The following is an 18,091-nucleotide window of genomic DNA, read 5'->3' as shown; positions in this document are numbered from 1 at the left end:
GAGGTTGGGTGAGAATCTTGAGTAAAGGGAACACACTTTTTATGGACATGCTCACGTGCCTCATGAACCTAATGGAAATTTATGGTAGAATAAGAGATTAGGCTACATACAGTATACTGGACTAGGTTGACTGGACAGTCTTGGAATGAAGTATTCAGCACTACTGCATAAAAAATATATTTACAGATAAGAGGAGTAAGCAGACTCAAAATGTTACAGGAAAGAAAGAACACCTAACGAACATAAAACAAAGATGGTAAGGGTGAAAGAGTTAAGATGGAGGTCCTTCAGCAAACACTCCTCGAACCATCGTAGTGGGAACTGACTTACATATGTCACTGTTCTTGGACGATGAACCAATATGACTGCAAAGACAATTACAGGATACATCAGTTAGACATGAACACGCTTCAGGGATGGTAAAAAAAAATAGTAGTTTTTAGAGTTTACGTCAAAGAAGTGAAAGATAATAAAATTGGTTTGTAGGAAAACCGACAATGGAACACTGCACATGAAAGCCCGCTGAACCTGTCTTATTGTGTACTCTAAATTTTCAAACCTAACAGCCTTCGAGAATCTGACAATAGTAACTTCTTTAAATTGCTATTTACCTCGTATAGAAAAATCAATCCTTGAGTATGCAGCGCCAGAGTGGAACACCTTGCCAAACACATGACGAATCACGAGAAATGAGAGAGATTTGTCTCCAGACTAGTTCCGGAGCTGAGAGCCAAAAGCTGTGAGGAAAGCGAGAACGTGTTTGATGTCGACTTACAGAAAACTCAATGAAAAGAAGACAAAAAAGAGAGACTCAAAGATGCGCTCTACCGTAGATTTGGAACAAGATTTTCTCAGGTTCATGGAAAAAAAAAATTTAAGCCTGCATAGTTACTCTAGAAGGTAAAGTACGCGAGTTAATGAAGAGGGATGAAGGTGGGGTAGTGTGGATGGTGAGGTCATGTACAGGGTCACCCATGGGTCGAGATATATTATTTTACTTTGCTTGACCTCACCATTCATCACGAACTCTGACACCCTCATCTTCCTCCTCCTTCCCTGCTGTGACTGGGTAAATAAGATGTATTTCATAGTTTTTTATTCAGTAGCATTAGTAAAGATCGTCCTGAGAGAACCCTTGTCCTTGAGTAGTACTTGTTTTTAAATCTATGTCGGAAATACTTATCTTTGCACCAACAGGATACAAGACCATAACATTCATGATCCAGGATGGGGAGTCACAGATGGGGAATGAAGTACTCATATAAGCTATACTGACATTAGGAAGCCTTTATATATCATTGAGATAGTAAACAAGTGGAGTAAGTTCTCGAGCAATATAGTGGATAAGTGGATTCAGAAGTAAATACAGTAGAATTAGGTCACACCACTGAATCTAAAGTCGTGGCTGACTCTGAACCATTTTAGACAGGTAAATACCTGTGCACACTGAACCACACATGAGTGTGCGCGCACGCATGGACGTACGCACACGCACGCATGGACGTACGCACACGCACACGCACACACACACACACGCACACACACACACACACACACACACACACACACACACACACACACACACACACACCAGGAGAGGTTAAGGGAAATCAATCTGATGAAACTGGAGGACAGGAGAGAGAGGGGGGATATGATAACGACATATAAAATACTGAGAGGAATCGACAAGGTGGACAGAGACAGGCTGTTCCAAAGATGGGACAGAGCAACAAAGGGTCACAATTGGAAATTGAAGACTCGGATGAATGACAGGGATGTTAGGAAGTATTTCTTCAGTCACAGAGTGGTCAGAAAGTGGAATAGTTTGGGAACTGATGTAGTGGAGGCAGGATCCATACACAGCTTTAAGAAGAGGTATGATAAAACTCATGGAGCAGGAAGAGTGACCTAGTAGAGACCAGTGAAGAGGCGGGGCCAGGAGCTTGGACTTGACCCCTGCAACCTCAACTAGGTGAGTACACACACACACACACACACACACACACACACACACACACACACACACAGGCAATGGTAAAATCCAAGAAAGTCTGTAGTTTAAAAAAAAAGCTTCAGATAGGCAAACAGATAATTGCAATAACATGCAAAAGACATTGGAAAACTAAGAAGTGTGCAGAAAAGCAAGAAAATAATAAATACTCACGTGTGAGAAATAAAAATGGTGAGCCTCAGTTTGACAACAACACAGCCAAGGAAGCTAAATGAGAACCAAAACCTCTATGCAATCACATCAGAAGAAACCCTATAAAATCTCCTTTAATAAGATTAAAGGAAGGAAGAATGAGAGAAACGACAAGGACGACTATAAGGAACTAAACAGAAGATTAAAAGCTTTCTCAGTGGAAACGGGCAACAGAGAGAAAGCCAAATACAGAGGGGTGAATTAAGAGGTAATGGACACGATGTGAACGCGACAGGATTCACAACATGGTAATAACACGATTGTAAACAAACTACAGAACGGGTGGTTAACGCACTGGCCTGGAGGTCTATTCAGGGCTCACTTGCCATGAGTTCAAACACCACCCGTTCCATGGTTTGTTTGCAACAGGATAACAGTCGAAAAAAGATTGTTGTAACTTAAAAAGTCTCGGCAGCATACAAACAGGAAATTGTACTACCACAGTCTAACACCTAACACACCACCACAGTCTAACACCTAACATCCGCCCATACGTTTAATGTTTTATCGTAATAAAGGAAATGGATTAAGTAATTGTTGACTATTATAGCAAGCCCAACAAACAACAACAACAATAGCGCATAATTCACGACACTAACAAATAGCTCCGTCTAGAGTCGGCTGAAGTATCCAAAAAATCGCTATAATTTGTTAGCGCTCATGCTTGAAATAAAGAAATCACGCTGTGTTACTCTTAAATAAAAAAATCTGTGTGTACACAGGTTATTTTGTGTGCTTTACTGAGAGAGTATTTGTATGGAATTAAGTGTTACCCTACTTGTTATTCCTCCCGTTCTCTTAAGATAGCGATCGCTTGCTTGCGCGCTCGCTCTCTCTCTCTCTCTCTCTCTCTCTCTCTCTCTCCCCCTCCCCCTCCCCCTCTCTCTGTTATCGTTATAATAGCTGATAAAAATCTGACAAATGTGAAATAAGCAGATGAATACAAGATAAAAAAAATGATGAATTATGGTCACAACATTTCGCCTAGGAACTACCAGCTTCCGCTTCCCTATATAATTGCTGTGAGGTTAAGTATCCACTATATCAGCCACTTTTAACCATTTTTTATCGAAATAATTATGTCTATGATTTTTTTTCACCCCCTTTCTCTCCCCCCCCCCCGGGCCAGTTTCCTCGGCTTGGTCTCCTTGACGGGCGAATATGACTGCACATTTCCCGAGAGATAACCGGAATTGTTAGGAGATATTTCCGATAACTTCTCTAATTATCGCCTGCTACTGCTACTGCTGCTGCTACTGCTACTGCTGCTGCTACTGCTGCTGCTACTGCTGCTGCTACTGCTACTGCTACTGCTGCTGCTACTGCTGTTGTTGTTGTTGTTGTTGTTGCTTTTGCTGTCACTGGTCATCTCACACAACTGAAAAGTCAGTCAAAAAAAAAAAAAAATTCTCAATTTCAAAAAAATCTTTGGATAATTTATCTACATATATTTTTTTTGTATATGTCTAAAAAAATCCAAAATTCTGTATTTCTTATAAACGTGTATTTCCATTAATTCGACTATGCACTGATAATTAATAAAACTGGTCCAGAAGTGGGAAGGGGGGGGGGGGATTTTCTTTCATACTGTCAAAATCAAATTTATGAAAGTTACCTATAAAAAAAACCACAGAAGCACCTCAAGGTTACATTGAAAAGTAGATATAATTAAGATAGTAGAGACTTATTGCCTTTTCTCAATAGATTCCTTTGAATTATCATGCATTTACCATTTTTATTTTCAATTATCGTGAGTGAATCAAAGTTGGATATGCTAAACAGCGGAGATAATGACGATCGTCTCATTATAAGACGCGGGAGATTAAACAGTCGCAGTAATAAAGAAGGAAGCCAATAAAATATGATAGATGCTGCCCCCCTGTGGTGACGGGTGTGCTGCGGGAAGTACTATCTCACCTACCTTCAACTTCCTCTCTCTCTCTCTCTCTCTCTCTCTCTCTATCCCCTCCCCTCCCTCTCTCCTCTCTCTCTCCCCTTCTTTCTCTCTCTTTTTTTTTACACAGGGCTTGACAAGGTTAGGTTAAGGATCCCTAACTTTATTGACAAGCTATTTATAAGTTAAGGATTTTTAACTTTATAGACAAGCTAAGAGCTGTTACCTACATCAGCTCATTTGAAAGTATTTTTATTATAAAACATACAAGTAGGGAACAGGATGAAGTTGGAGCAATTTGTGGGCCAGCATTTTCATTTGATCAACTATCTCGCTGACATCATAATGCTGTACGAATGTGTTGTATACTCGAGTCATCGGGGAAATAAATGATCTCAGATGAAGTGATGTTCTGGAGAAGGGTACAGCCAGAGTGAAGTTGCCGCTTTCTACCCGTCTTGTGGTATAGAAGCTTGCTTCTCACTGTCCTCGAAGTGGATCCAAGTGTGGTACTTTGACAATGTTGGCCTTGAACATGACAGTAAGGCCACCCACATCCCTCCTGTGTTGAAGGCTCTGCTGAAATGACAGATCTATCCAGAATGGGCCAGGCAAGAGACAAGACGTCTTGCTCTGTTCTCTACTCTGTCAAGCAGTCGCAGATGAGAGGAAGCGGGGGGCAGGCAAACCAAGAAAGTGGAGCATACTCAAGGTGTGAGCGTACTTGTGCCTCATACAGAATCTTGCAACCCCTACTGTCAAGCAGATGCGAGATACGGCGAAGTGCTGTAAGCTTCCTGGCTGTCTTATTTGCAAGATTTACAATGTGGTTCTTCATGGTCAGTTTGGAGTCAAATTTCACCCCAAGGATACCAACTTCTTCCCCAGGTACCAATACTCTCCCATTCATACTACGGCTCCGGCATTACCATCATGGTGCCTAGAGACCATCATCATTTGTGTTTTCTCAGGTGCAAATGTTACTTGCCATCGGTTCCCCAGGCTGATATAGCTCTTACCTGGTGATTAATGTAGCTTAGAGCAGCTGGTATTTCTTTTCTTTAATAAATAAATGTCAGAGTATAGTCGTCTGCATATGCATGGGATTCTGGAATGAGATGAAGAAGGTCATTGAAGTAGACATTCCATAACAATGGTCAAAGCACGCTTCCCTGTGGTACACTTGCCCCAATAGGATGTTTTGCTGATTCTGTTCCATTGAGAACTACCCTTAGAGATCTACCATGAAGGTAATCACTGAGGAGATATAGCGTAGAGCCTGCAATTCCCAGTGCTTGCAGTTTTGGCAAGAGGCCCTGGTGCCACACCCGGTCGGCAGCACCAGCAATGTCCAGTGATACCACACAGCTGACTTTGGATTCATCCAGTGACTGGTGCCATTTAGCGGAGAGGTTTAACAACAGATCAGCAGCAGAGTAACCTTTCCTGAAGCCATATTGACGGTCACAAAGTAGTAAGTGGTAGTCAAAAAAATGTCATTTGTCTTGAGATTATTGTCTCAAGGATCTTGGCAGTGATTGACAGGAGTGACATTGGTCTGTAGTTGCTGATTTCTGTTCTCCTATTCTTTTTGTGAACAGGGACTACATTTGCATCTTTCCACAGAGAAGGCCATTTACACTGTACTAGGCAGTACTGAAAGATGCGTGCTAGAGGTGCTGCTAGCTGGTCTGCACATCTTAGCAATCTTGGGCTCAACTTGTCTGGGCCCACAGCCTTTTCTTGGTCAAGCGATTTAAGAAGAAAATGCACCTCCTTCTGCCTTACTGTCACCACTGACAGTTTTGACACAGTTCTTGCAGCTAGCCACGGAGGGTTCCTTGCTGGATCAGGAACTTGCATTTTGGTAGAAAAGTGTTCGGCAAAGCAAAGAGGTCCGCTTTCTCTTGACTACTAGTAGAGGTAGTCCCATCCTGTTGATTTAGAAGTGGAATGAGCTCATCAGGCAGATAACCTTGTCTGTCCTTTCCCCTCTCTTTCTCCCCCTCCCTCCCCCTCTTTTTCTCTCCCCCCTCCCCCCTTTCTTCCCCAATATCTCGCTCTCTCTCTCTCTCTCTCTCTGTCTCTTCCTCTCTTACTCTCTCGCTGCTCCTGGTATCTGCTGTTAATGCTACTGTTGGTGCCTGCTGCTCCTGCTGCTGATGTTCATTCTGCTTCACAAGTTTATCTCTGCTGCTACTCATGTAGCTGTAGGTGCTGCTGCTTATATTCCTGCTGCTGCTGCTGCTGCTCATTTTCTGCTGTTTCTCATATTGCTCTTTCTGTTTTTGCTCATGTTGCTGCTCATGTTGCTGCACATGTTATTGCACATGCTGTTCTTCCTGGTGCTGTTCAAGTTGCTCTTTCTGTTGTAGTTCGTGCTTGTTCTGTTGCTAATGTTGCTGTTTTTGTTACTACTGCTGCTCCTGGTACTAATGCTGCTGTTACTCATATAGCTCTCTCTGGTACTGTTGCTGCTAGTGTTGCTGGTACAGCTGCTACTGCTGTTGTTACTTACGTTGCTCTTTCTGGTACTGCTGCTACTGGTGTTGCTGGTACGTGTGTATTTCTTATGACGTTGTTTGTAATAAGTCTTCTGGTGGTACTACTGCTGTTATTGCTTTTGTTGGTATTACTGATGCTGTTCCTGCCGATTCCTGCTATGCTGCTGCTGTTGTAGTTGTTGTTGCTGCCGACTACTACTGTGCTGCTGCTGTTGTAGTTGTTGTTGCTGCTGGTACCAATGTTGTTGTCGCTGATACTATTGTTGCTGTTGTTCATATTGCTGCTGCTTGTATTACTACTGGTGTCGTTGATGTTACTAATAGCAGTGTTGATAATATTGATGGCACTGTTAAAGGTGTTGCTGCTGCATTGGTGCTGGTGCTGTTGATAGTGTTTATGATGGTTTCACTGCTTGTATTAGTGATGGCATTCGTAATGGCGCTTTTAATGGTATTGTTGGTGGTATTAGTTCTGGTGGTTTTGTTGATTATATGATTGATGGTATCAGTAGTTTAGGTGTTGCTGTTGGAATTAATGTTGCTGCTGCTGGTTTTTCTGCACTTATGTTACTGTTGCAAATGGTGGAATTCCAGGAAGTATTGCAGGTGTTGCCGAGTGTTTTGCTCCTGGCTCTTCTACGGGTGTTACTAATTGTATTGGCAGTGTTTGCAGTTGGAGTGGTTACATTGTAATGTCAAGTTAATCCCCACTCCAATAAACAAACACAATTAAATATATTGTTTTCGTTAGGTTCAGAATGATTTTTGTGAAATTATTGCATGCACAAATTTTTGCTTGCCTTATTCGGCAAGAAGAGGATTGCTATGTAAGCCAAAACGGCGTTTTACCTATTGGGTACGACATTATATTTGTGTTTGGCTTAATACTTAAGAATATTATAATCAGATCTCAGGTTATTTAAAAAAAAATAATGAGTGTATGTAATCAGAAAGAGCTAAAGTATCTGTAGCTGCAGCTTGTACAACCTTGACAGCATTAAGCATGACGAACTATTCAGTTAGTAAAGTGAGAGTCAAATTATTAATTCTACTAATAATTATCAGGCTGGTTTACATTCATAGCACTTCCCGTCCTCCCGCTGTCAGAGTTAAAAGAGATATCAGGTGTGTGTGGCTGTTTTTCCTGCTTGTATTCCTGTACTCTGCTAGTTGGTAAAACGTTTGGTGATATCGGGTTATTTCTTGGGAGTACAAACTCTTTTTTTCCCCGATATCGTTCCTTTTTTCTTCACTCGAATCTTGCTGATGGGCAGTGTCTTCTGTACATGTATTTCTCATGTTTTGACTAGTGCTGCCATTATCATTAGTAGTGCGTGTTTTACAATTTACTGATTATTGTCCTTAGAAAGTGTTGTTACTAACGTTGATGTTATTATCAGCGCTGGTTCTGCGATAACAACATTCCTCTCATTCCTACTGTTTCTGGCTGTGAAAAATCTACTGTTGTTATTGTTAGTGTTACTGGTAGCATTCGTGCCTCAGTTAATATTCATTAATCGTGAACTCATGAACGCAGGAGAAGGATGCTCATTGGCCATACCTGATTGTTTAGACCTCTGGCCTCAACTCACAAGGGTCATACAGGTCTGCCTTTGGCCTAATGTTCTTTGAAAAGGAAGAGTTGAACAACTTTACTCGTATAGTCGATTATCAGTAAAACTGCCCATTATTGAGTGATGTCGTGGGTGGCCAGGAGCGCCTGTCTCTGTCTCATGGAGTGAATACATTGTACCACTCGTGATGCTGTGTAATGTTGACATAGTTAATACATTGTACCACTCGTGATGCTGTGTAATGTTGACATAGTTAATACATTGTACCACTCGTGATGCTGTGTAATGTTGACATAGTTAATACATTGTACCACTCGTGATGCTGTGTAATGTTGACATAGTTAATACATTGTACCACTCGTGATGCTGTGTAATGTTGACACAGTTAATACATTGTACCACTCGTGATGCTGTGTAATGTTGACATAGTTGAAAGCTTTTGTTCACTGAACGTTCGATAATGGAAAATAGTCACATACGCAATAAATACTTCAATAAATCAGACCTTTCTAATGCTCTTTTGAGTTTATATAACTTACGTTGTGCTGTTGGTGTACACACTTCATTTGCTGCCGCTGCTTCTGTTCGTATTCCTGTTACTGATGCTTAAATTATTATGTATGCCTGCACTGCTGATTCTGGAATCTAAATCTAAGCATAACGTTGACAAGTGGCAAATATATATTTAATACTCTGAAGTATTGACTGGCACTGTTTCAACAGCAAGTGGGCTTTATCATTTGCATAGCACGGTGGACAAAAAAGTTTATATAGGGCATCAATGGAGGGGGATTAGACGTAAATATACTGAGTAGTAACAAAAAAAGGCACAATACCGTGACTTGAACGATACACAAGTAACCCTCACATAGAAGAGAGGAGCTTACGACGACGTTTCGGGCCGACTTGGACCATTGTAAATGGTCCAAGTCGGACCGAAACGTCGTCGTCAGCTACTCTCTTCTATGTGCGGGTTTTGTGTATACTGAGTAGTTCACTGCAATTTACACTGGGGGTTGAAGTTAACGACACTGTTTTTTCTTGGACGTACGGCTTACCAGACAAAGGCATCAACCAAAGCGCACTGTACGAAAACCTACGAATAAAGCCGACCTACTTCACTTCTATTTCCCTCACGGCTCGAAAGCCAGGAAATAAGTGTTTTACACTGAGAAAATTCTCAACCTCAAATTCCACGTTCAAAAGCCAGAACAGGAACATGGAACATCGATGCATTTTTCGTACAAACGCCACTACCAACGCAGTGGCCTCTATGCAACGTAAATTAAACATCAGTATTGCTGTGTAAACCACAAAACCATCAGAGACATCAAGAAGTCCTCTTCACTACACAGGACTCAAGGATGCAGGAGTCTACAGCATCCTATGTAGTGGATGTTCTCAAGTATACAATGGAGTAACTGGTAAAAGTCTTCTCATACGTCTACGAGGATGCAATTGCACATGTTGAATGGACGACAACCACCCCGCTATACGCACTTCCACATCATGGAGTGGGTCAGAGCCAGGTATGAAGGTTAAGACATGTGCAACAGTTGGGTATCTCTGTTGCTCAAACGTTTCGCCTACACAGTAGGTTTCTTCAGTCAAATAAAAATACTCAGCTGTTTCCTACGAGTCATAATCTTCAACTTGTCAGCATTTTATATCATTGTCAACAAGTCTGTGGTATGTTCAGACTGGTAACTCCCACAGCACACACACCGGAACAAAGTAAGCCTATCATGGGTCACTAGGCCTATTTGCAGGGTCACTGCATCGACCACGACCCGTACCTGTACTAAGCCTATTACAGTATTCGTCAACCTACTCTGCCTATTCACCTCACCACCCGCCACAGACGCAGTAATTTTTCCTCATTGTGCTACGTACCTATAAAGATTTCACTTTTTCTTAATAATGTTGGTTGGGACTGTTGCTGGACTTCTCTCGTATTTCGCATTGAATTTGCTTATGAAGTTAATGTCGTGTCTGCTGTACTTCTTACCACTGCTGCTGCTGCTGTTGTCATGTACTTTTAGCTTCGCTGTTGTTGAAGCTTCAGTTTGTCGCTTCTTGTTGTTTCCCACCACGTTTCTGTTTCCTTTCTAAATTCTCTGCTTCTTCCGTTTGTCACTCCAGGTTCTTGCTGTTCACGTTGCAGTTGTCCATGGCGAGGTTGCTGTTAGCAACAGCCATTCCTGAAGCTGTTGTGACAAGTTCTTCAGCAGCGGCTAGCGTCGAGGGAGGTTCTCCTTCCTGGTATCGAACCTGAGCGCATCCCATTCTTCAAGCGCTGTATAACCCCCTTTGAATTTAGCTCTCCCTACCCATGAATATAATTTATCCCCGTGTTCCCACCTTGCTTCTGATTATACCAGTGTTGTTGCTTCTATCATTCTTGACCTTCATTATATATACTGACCCCTGCTGAGGCCAACGTCCACTGACAAGCAGTAACTTAGCGTCTTGTTGCTTCTGCTGGGTGGTGATGGTGGTGGTGATAATGGTGGTGATGGTGGTAATGGGTGGTGGTGGTGATGGTGGTGATGGTGGTGGTGATTGTGGTGGTGATGGTGGTGGTGATGGTGGTGGTGATAATGGTGGTGATGATGGGTGGTGGTGGTGATGGGTGGTGGTGATGGTGATGGGTGGTGGTGGTGATGGGTGGTGGTGATGGTGGTGATGGGTGGTGGTGGTGGTGATGGTGATGGGTGGTGGTGGTGGTGATGGTGGTGATGGTGGTGGTGATGGTGGTGGTGGTGGTGATGGTGGTGGTGATGGTGGTGGTGATGGTGGTGGTGGTGATGGTGGTGGTGGTGATGGTGGTGGTGATGGTGGTGGTGGTGATGGTGGTGGTGATGGTGGTGGTGATGGTGGTGGTGGTGATGGTGGTGGTGATGGTGGTGGTTGTGATGGTGGTGGTGGTGATGGTGGTGGTGGTGGTGGTGGTGGTGGTGGTGGTGGTGGTGGTGGTGATGGTGGTGATGGTGGTGGTGGTGGTGATGGTGGTGGTGGTGATGGTGGTGGTGGTGATGGTGGTGGTGGTGATGGTGGTGGTGATGGTGGTGATGGTGGTGGTGATGGTGGTGATGGTGGTGGTGGTGATGGTGGTGGTGGTGATGGTGGTGGTGGTGGTGATGGTGGTGGTGGTGGTGGTGGTGATGGTGGTGGTAGTGGTGATGGTGGTGGTAGTGGTGATGGTGGTGGTAGTGGTGATGGTGGTAGTGGTGATGGTGGTGGTAGTGGTGATGGTGGTAGTGGTGATGGTGGTAGTGGTGATGGTGGTGGTGATGGTGGTGGTGGTGGTGGTGGTGGTGGTGATGATGGTGGTGGTGGTGATGGTGGTGAAGGTGGTGATGATGATGGTGGTGATGATGGTGTTGATGGTGATGGTGGTAGAGTTGATGTCCATGGCGGTGTTGGTGATCGCAGAGGTGATGGTAGTGATAGGGGATGATGGTGATAATAGTGATTGAGAAATTCGGGGGTGATGGTGACAGCAACAGTAGCGGTGGTGAAATGGTATGGTGATACCGACAAGATGTGGAAAAAGACACTTATGTACAGTTCAGGACATTTATTAAAGGAAACGTTTCGCCACGAGTGGCTTCTTCAGTCCTAATACAGAGAAAACTAAGAAAACACACATATATATAGTGGTGGGAGTCAGGTGAGGTGAAGCGTGGGTAGAGGTGGAGGTAGTAGTAGTAGTAGTAATGGAACTAAGGAGGTGAGGTTAGAGAGGGACCTGCTGGCATCAAGTAACACCAGTTCCCAGGATGGGTAATATCCTCTTGCTTAGTAATTTTGAAATACTGTAACTACCGGATTTTTGCTTAATAGTGTTACTGACAGAAATTAGTGCAGCTTCAATGCATTTTCTCCGTCTTAAGTCGTCTTCTTTAATAACTAGTTTAGCTTCATTGAATTTCATGAGCAAAAATCCGGTAGTTACAGTATTTCAAAATTACTAAGCAAGAGGATATTACCCATCCTGGGAACTGGTGTTTCTTGATGCCAGCAGGTCCCTCTCTAACCTCACCTCCTTAGTTCCATTACTACTACTACTACTACCTCCACCTCTACCCACGCTTCACCTCACCTGACTCCCACCACTATATTTATGTGTGTTTTCTTAGTTTTCTCTGTATTAGGACTGAAGAAGCCACTCGTGGCGAAACGTTTCCTTTAATAAATGTCCTGAACTGTACATAAGTGTCTTTTTCCACAGTAGCGGTGGTGATGGCTGTGATGGTGTTAATAGATGCTAGTTAAAGTGATAGTGATGATGGTGAGTTTTGTTTTTGATTGTTGTGGTGATAGTGATGGAGGCGGCGGGGATAGTGAGGTTAATCACAGTAATTAATGAGAGCTGTAGTTGCGGTAGTGCTGGTGGATGTGATGGTGGTAGTTGCCGTTAAAGACACGATGGTGGTAGTGGTGGTGGTGATGGCAGGGATGGAGAAGCTGTTGATGGTAGTGATGACGGGAAAATTATTGGTGGTGAAGGAGGGTGGTAATGATGACGGTGGTAGTGATGGAGGGTGGTCATGGTGGTGAAGGTAGTGGTGATCGTAGGGGAGGTGATAGAGGGTGTGGTGATGGATAATGATGACTGTGGTGGTGGTAGTGGCAGGGTGGTGGTAGGGTAGTGGTAGGATGGTGGTGGTGGTAGTGGCAGGGTGGTGGTAGGGTAGTGGTAGGGTGGTGGTGGTAGGGTAGTGGTAGGGTGGTGGTGGTAGGGTAGTGGTAGGGTGGTGGTGGTGGTAGGGTAGTGGTGGTATGGTTGTGGTAGGGTTGTGGTAGTGGTGGTGGTGTTGGTGGTGATAGTGGTAGGGTAACTGTCTGGTGGCAACCATTAGGATGGTAGCATTAGAAATCTTCCTTATACTAAATTAATACATAGCATTAGAAATCTTCCTTATACTAAATTAATACATAGCATTAGAAATCTTCCTTATACTAAATTAATACATAGCATTAGAAATCTTCCTTATACTAAATTAATACATAGCATTAGAAATCTTCATTATGAAGAAAGATTGAAGACTCTTAAGTTACATTCACTTGTTAGACAAAGAATGAGGGGAGACCTGATCGAAGTGTATAAGTGGAAGATAGGTATTAATAAAGGGGATATTAACAAGGTCTTGAGGATATCTCTCCAAGAGAGAACCCGCAGTAATGGATTTAAATTAGATAAGTTTAGATTTAGAAAGGACATAGGAAAGTATTGGTTTGGAAATAGGGTAGTTGATGAGTGAAACAGTCTACCTAGTTGGGTTATTGAGGCTAGGACTTTGGGTAGTTTCAAATTTAGGTTGGATAAGTACATGAGTGGGAGGGGTTGGATTTGAGTGGGACTTGCACATCGGTCGGTTTTTCAAACCATTCATCACACATCGGAGCTTGTTTCTTGGGTGGCATTGAAAATTGGGTTGGGCAAATGTTTTGTTAGTGGGATGAATTGTAAAGGACCTGCCTAGTATGGGCCAACAGGCCTGCTGCAGTGTTCCTCCTTTCTTATGTTCTTATGTTCTTATGTAATGGTGGTTTTAGCCGTGTGGCAATAACGGCGGGGGTGATACCGGAGGTGGAAGTGGCAAGGGTGCTGGTGGTGGGGGTGCTGGTGGTGGGGGTGATGGTGGTGTTAGAGGGAAGTGATGGTTATGGTGGCACTTGTGTTACTTCGTTCCTTCTGTCATGTTCGTGATTACTCAGTCTATTTGAAGATTATTTTCTCATAATTATAGTTTTTTTTTTTTTTTGGGGGGGGGGGGGAGGGGAATGTTCGATTTTTGTCATTCTTTCGATGCCTGTATTCAACCGATTCACAATTGAAGTCCTGGCCAGATTCCCTTTCATCTCCGTCGTTTATGAGAACTGGTTCTCTCGTGACTACGAACTGAACGCACGAGACTCGTACAAGGACTCCTCTTGGAAAGATGCCCAGCACATTTCTCTGATTATCGTCAGGTCGTGCTCTCAGAAATCATCTTTTAACTGTCTCCCTTATTAACAGATCACTTACTTTTCACTTTCGACATCTTCAACACAGTGATTCTCATACTCTAGCTTCTCTTCTCTCAGACTCACCATCAATGCGTACCTCACCCTATGACTTTGAAATTGACCCATTACACCAACACATTCTCCTTGTACACTTCTAATAATCCTCTTCAACTTCCTTAAAGCAAACACATCGTCTTATCACCCAGCACTGAATGACCCACATATGCTTAGAGATTCTAGTGAATATAACACTGTTGCTGTTGGTGTGACTGTTGGTGAGAATTTGTTCCTGGTTGTTGATGTGACTGGTAGTGAGAATTTGTTCTTAGTTGTTGATGTGACTGGTAGTGAGAATTTATTCCTGGTTGTTGATGAGAGGTAGTGAGAATTTGTTCCTGGTTGTTGATGTGACTGTTAGTGAGAATTTGTTCCTGGTTGTTGATGTGACTGTTGCTGAGAATTTGTTCCTGGTTGTTGATGGCGAAAGTTTAACCATTGCTTAATATTTGTTTATATTTCCTTGTGAGGGAAAGTCTATATTTTCATTATTTTTAATTACAGTCAGTGAATAAATACTCTCTGCCTTACCTTCGGACTTAATGTTCCAAGGTTGATATTTTCTCGTTGATCTCACTAAATATTTTTTCTGGTCAAGTGTGAGGCGCTGGAAAGTCATTAGTCAGCTACATATGTGGCAGTCTTAGTCAGTCTTTGTGTCAGCTGTTCATTGTTTTAGTCATTTAACCATTGTGTTAGCCAGTTAGAAACTGTGTCATTGTGCTAGTCAGTTTGTTACCAAATCATTGTCTAAGTCGTTTTGTCAGCCAGTTAGTCATTATATCATCCAGTCATTCAGGAAATCTAGCTAATTGAACCCAGTGAATTTTAGGTCAAATATCAAAGCAGTATTACATGGATCTGTGACTGGTCCATGTAATACTGCTGGTGCTAGTTGACCATCGGTCAACTAGCACCATTATTGTGTGTGTGTGTGTGTGTCTGTGATGAGTTTGCGGTGCAAATACTTTGTGTGTGTTTGACGAGTCTATAGTTATCATCATTTGTCTCATAAATTTTTAGCAGTAACTACTCCGTTTTTAGTACATTTTACGAGTTCACGACTGTAATTTAATTCATTTGACTACTTTATAATTGTAACTATTCCGTTTTCTGTTGCAATTACCCGGTTTATTTAAAAAAAACACACGATTGGTAAGTTAACGGTTCTAACTAGCATGTGTGTGTGTGTGTGTGTGTGTGTGTGTGTGTGTGTGTGTGTGTGTGTGTGTGTGTTTGGTGAGACTGCACTTGTTACAATATTGTTTTGAGGCGTGTTTGAGCGTTTTGGGCTGCAATAATTCTGTTTGTTCTTGTGTCTGACTAGTTTACGGTTGTAATGACGGTGATCACAGCTATAGCTGCCGTTGATTCTTCTTCTTTATGTTATTGATGATGCTCTTGAGAGAGAAAGATGTGAAAAGTGTATTTTGTTGGATTGATAATTATTTCTCCATTATGTTGGTTACCAATATCGTAGGCATCACTAGAGGATAATTATAGCCTCTTGGGAGACGTACAAGATGCTATATTACATGATAATGATACATTATTTGCGAAGACTTCAAGTTCTGTTTCATAAATCTTTCTCTTGAAACGAAACTTAAGGATATTACCTCGGCTTAGTTTTGGTTTGTTTATTGTTTGATATTTTTCTTGATTTTTTTCTTCCCCTCCTCTTTAATATAATAATATATATATATATATATATATATATATATATATATATATATATATATATATATATATATATATATATATATATATATTATCACAGCCAGTCATAACAACTAACAAGGGGATACCAATACTCTAAAATATATGCATCTTGCGCTATCAGACGTAAATCGCTCGTTTATGTTATTTCGTTATTGTCTTTTAATCTTACGTAAACATACGATAATACATATTAATCTAATCGAACCCATAACAACAATATTTCTGATTAAAGAGGTGGATGATGAAGAAAATTGATAAAGAGAAGCTGGCTCTTTGCAGCGACTTTTAAAAGGTACGTCACTTAAGTTCAGAAAACGACGTTTCCCATTAGAATTAGATACCGTAGTTTAACGGTGATCCTCTGTGATGGAGCAAAAACTCACTGAAAACTTTACTTAATACAAGATGATGTACTGGATGCTCCTGGACAAGTGATGACCTGGAAGATATTTGGTTGGACGATTGAGGGATTCTTTTTATCATTTGCAGGATATTACTAAAACGGATGAAGGTAATAGTTTCATATATAACTAGTTAATGCTGGGAAGTAATGTATGCATAATGTCTTGAGTAACAGTACAGTTGCAATATCCAGGTCAAATTATTTATCATATGAGAGGCGTGAGGTTTTAGTTAATAGTAAATTGTATCTCACAGAATCACTTGGAAATTTATATGCTTATGTCTTAGAACTGTTTCATTGTATGTATATTTATTTTAATGTTTAATTCTGCCAGTAAAAATTACTGTATCTAATTAGCAGTTACATTTAAAGTTTGACTTTACGTATTATAAATTATAGGGGGTGATAGGAGAAGAAAATATTCAAACAGCTCCAGGGAGAACCTTGAGTTTTCCTTGAGATACGTTTATTGTCTTCTCTGAGGATGAGGGTCCCCAGTAAAGTTCTAGAGGTGGTACCTCCCTATATTATATATATATATATATATATATATATATATATATATATATATATATATATATACACACACACACACACACACACAGAAAGATCGCAGCCAGCAGGACTCGAACCCACGTGAGACGAATGATATAGCTTTTCATTGTGACGTTTTAGACCGCTCAGCTGCAGATGCCACAAGACGTTAGGCAGCCCGGTTACAAGCTTTGTTTCTTCCTAGCCCAATATATATATATCCCCACGTACACGTTAAGGTTGTGTAATGGGTGGTTGTAATATACTTTGTAAAGAGACGGGGGGGGGGGGAGGAAGAAAAAATAAAAAAGAATCAACAAAGTAAAACTATGCATACAAGTACGTGTGTGTGTGTGTGTGTGTGTGTGTGTGTGTGTGTGTGTGTGTGTGTGTGTGTGTGTGTGTGTGTGTGTGTGTGTGTGTTGACTGGTGATCAAACTTAAGCGTTAATATCCTGGTTAAGCCCAAATTTAAAATTTTGGTTTCATGGTGAATTCGACCTTATATAAACTTCAGAAATAAACTTCCCTCTAAAAAATCTAAAGCAAGGTCAACATCATTTTATTTTCTCGGAAAGTTTCAGCCTGAGATCTCATTATAATTGTTGTAAATTTAATCGAACAGTTGCCAAGCAGAATAGATGATTTACATAAAAAAAAATACTAAGTTGTCGACAACTTTAAAACCTGCGGCTGCCACTCCCATCTCAGTGCATAGGACAGTGTTTTATGTCGATTTAATGAAAGTGACAAGATCCAACGAAGATGCCTTGAACCCGTTTTCATTAAACTTGAACCCGTTTTCATTAAACTTGAACCCGTTTTCATTAAACTTGAACCCGTTTTCATTAAACTAACAAAAAATAATGGCAAGTTTACGAGATTCACACTAATAGTTTCTCACACTGCTAGAACAACCTAACTAACCTTACATGGGCCGTTGGTTGTGTTGCAGTGTTTCCCGGCTCCTCCAACCCAACTCACAGCGCGTGACTCCTCCAACCCAACTCACAGCGCGTGACTCCTCCAACCCAACTCACAGCGCGTGACTCCTCCAACCCAACTCACAGCGCGTGACTCCTCCAACCCAACTCACAGCGCGTGACTCCTCCAACCTAACTCACAGCACGTGACTCCTCCAACCTAACTCACAGCACGTGACTCCTCCAACCTAACTCACAGCACGTGA

The sequence above is a fragment of the Cherax quadricarinatus genome, chromosome 1 (assembly GCF_038502225.1).
Source record: "Cherax quadricarinatus isolate ZL_2023a chromosome 1, ASM3850222v1, whole genome shotgun sequence".
In the NCBI taxonomy this organism is placed as follows: Eukaryota; Metazoa; Arthropoda; class Malacostraca; order Decapoda; family Parastacidae; genus Cherax; species Cherax quadricarinatus.
This window is presented reverse-complemented; position numbering follows the sequence as displayed.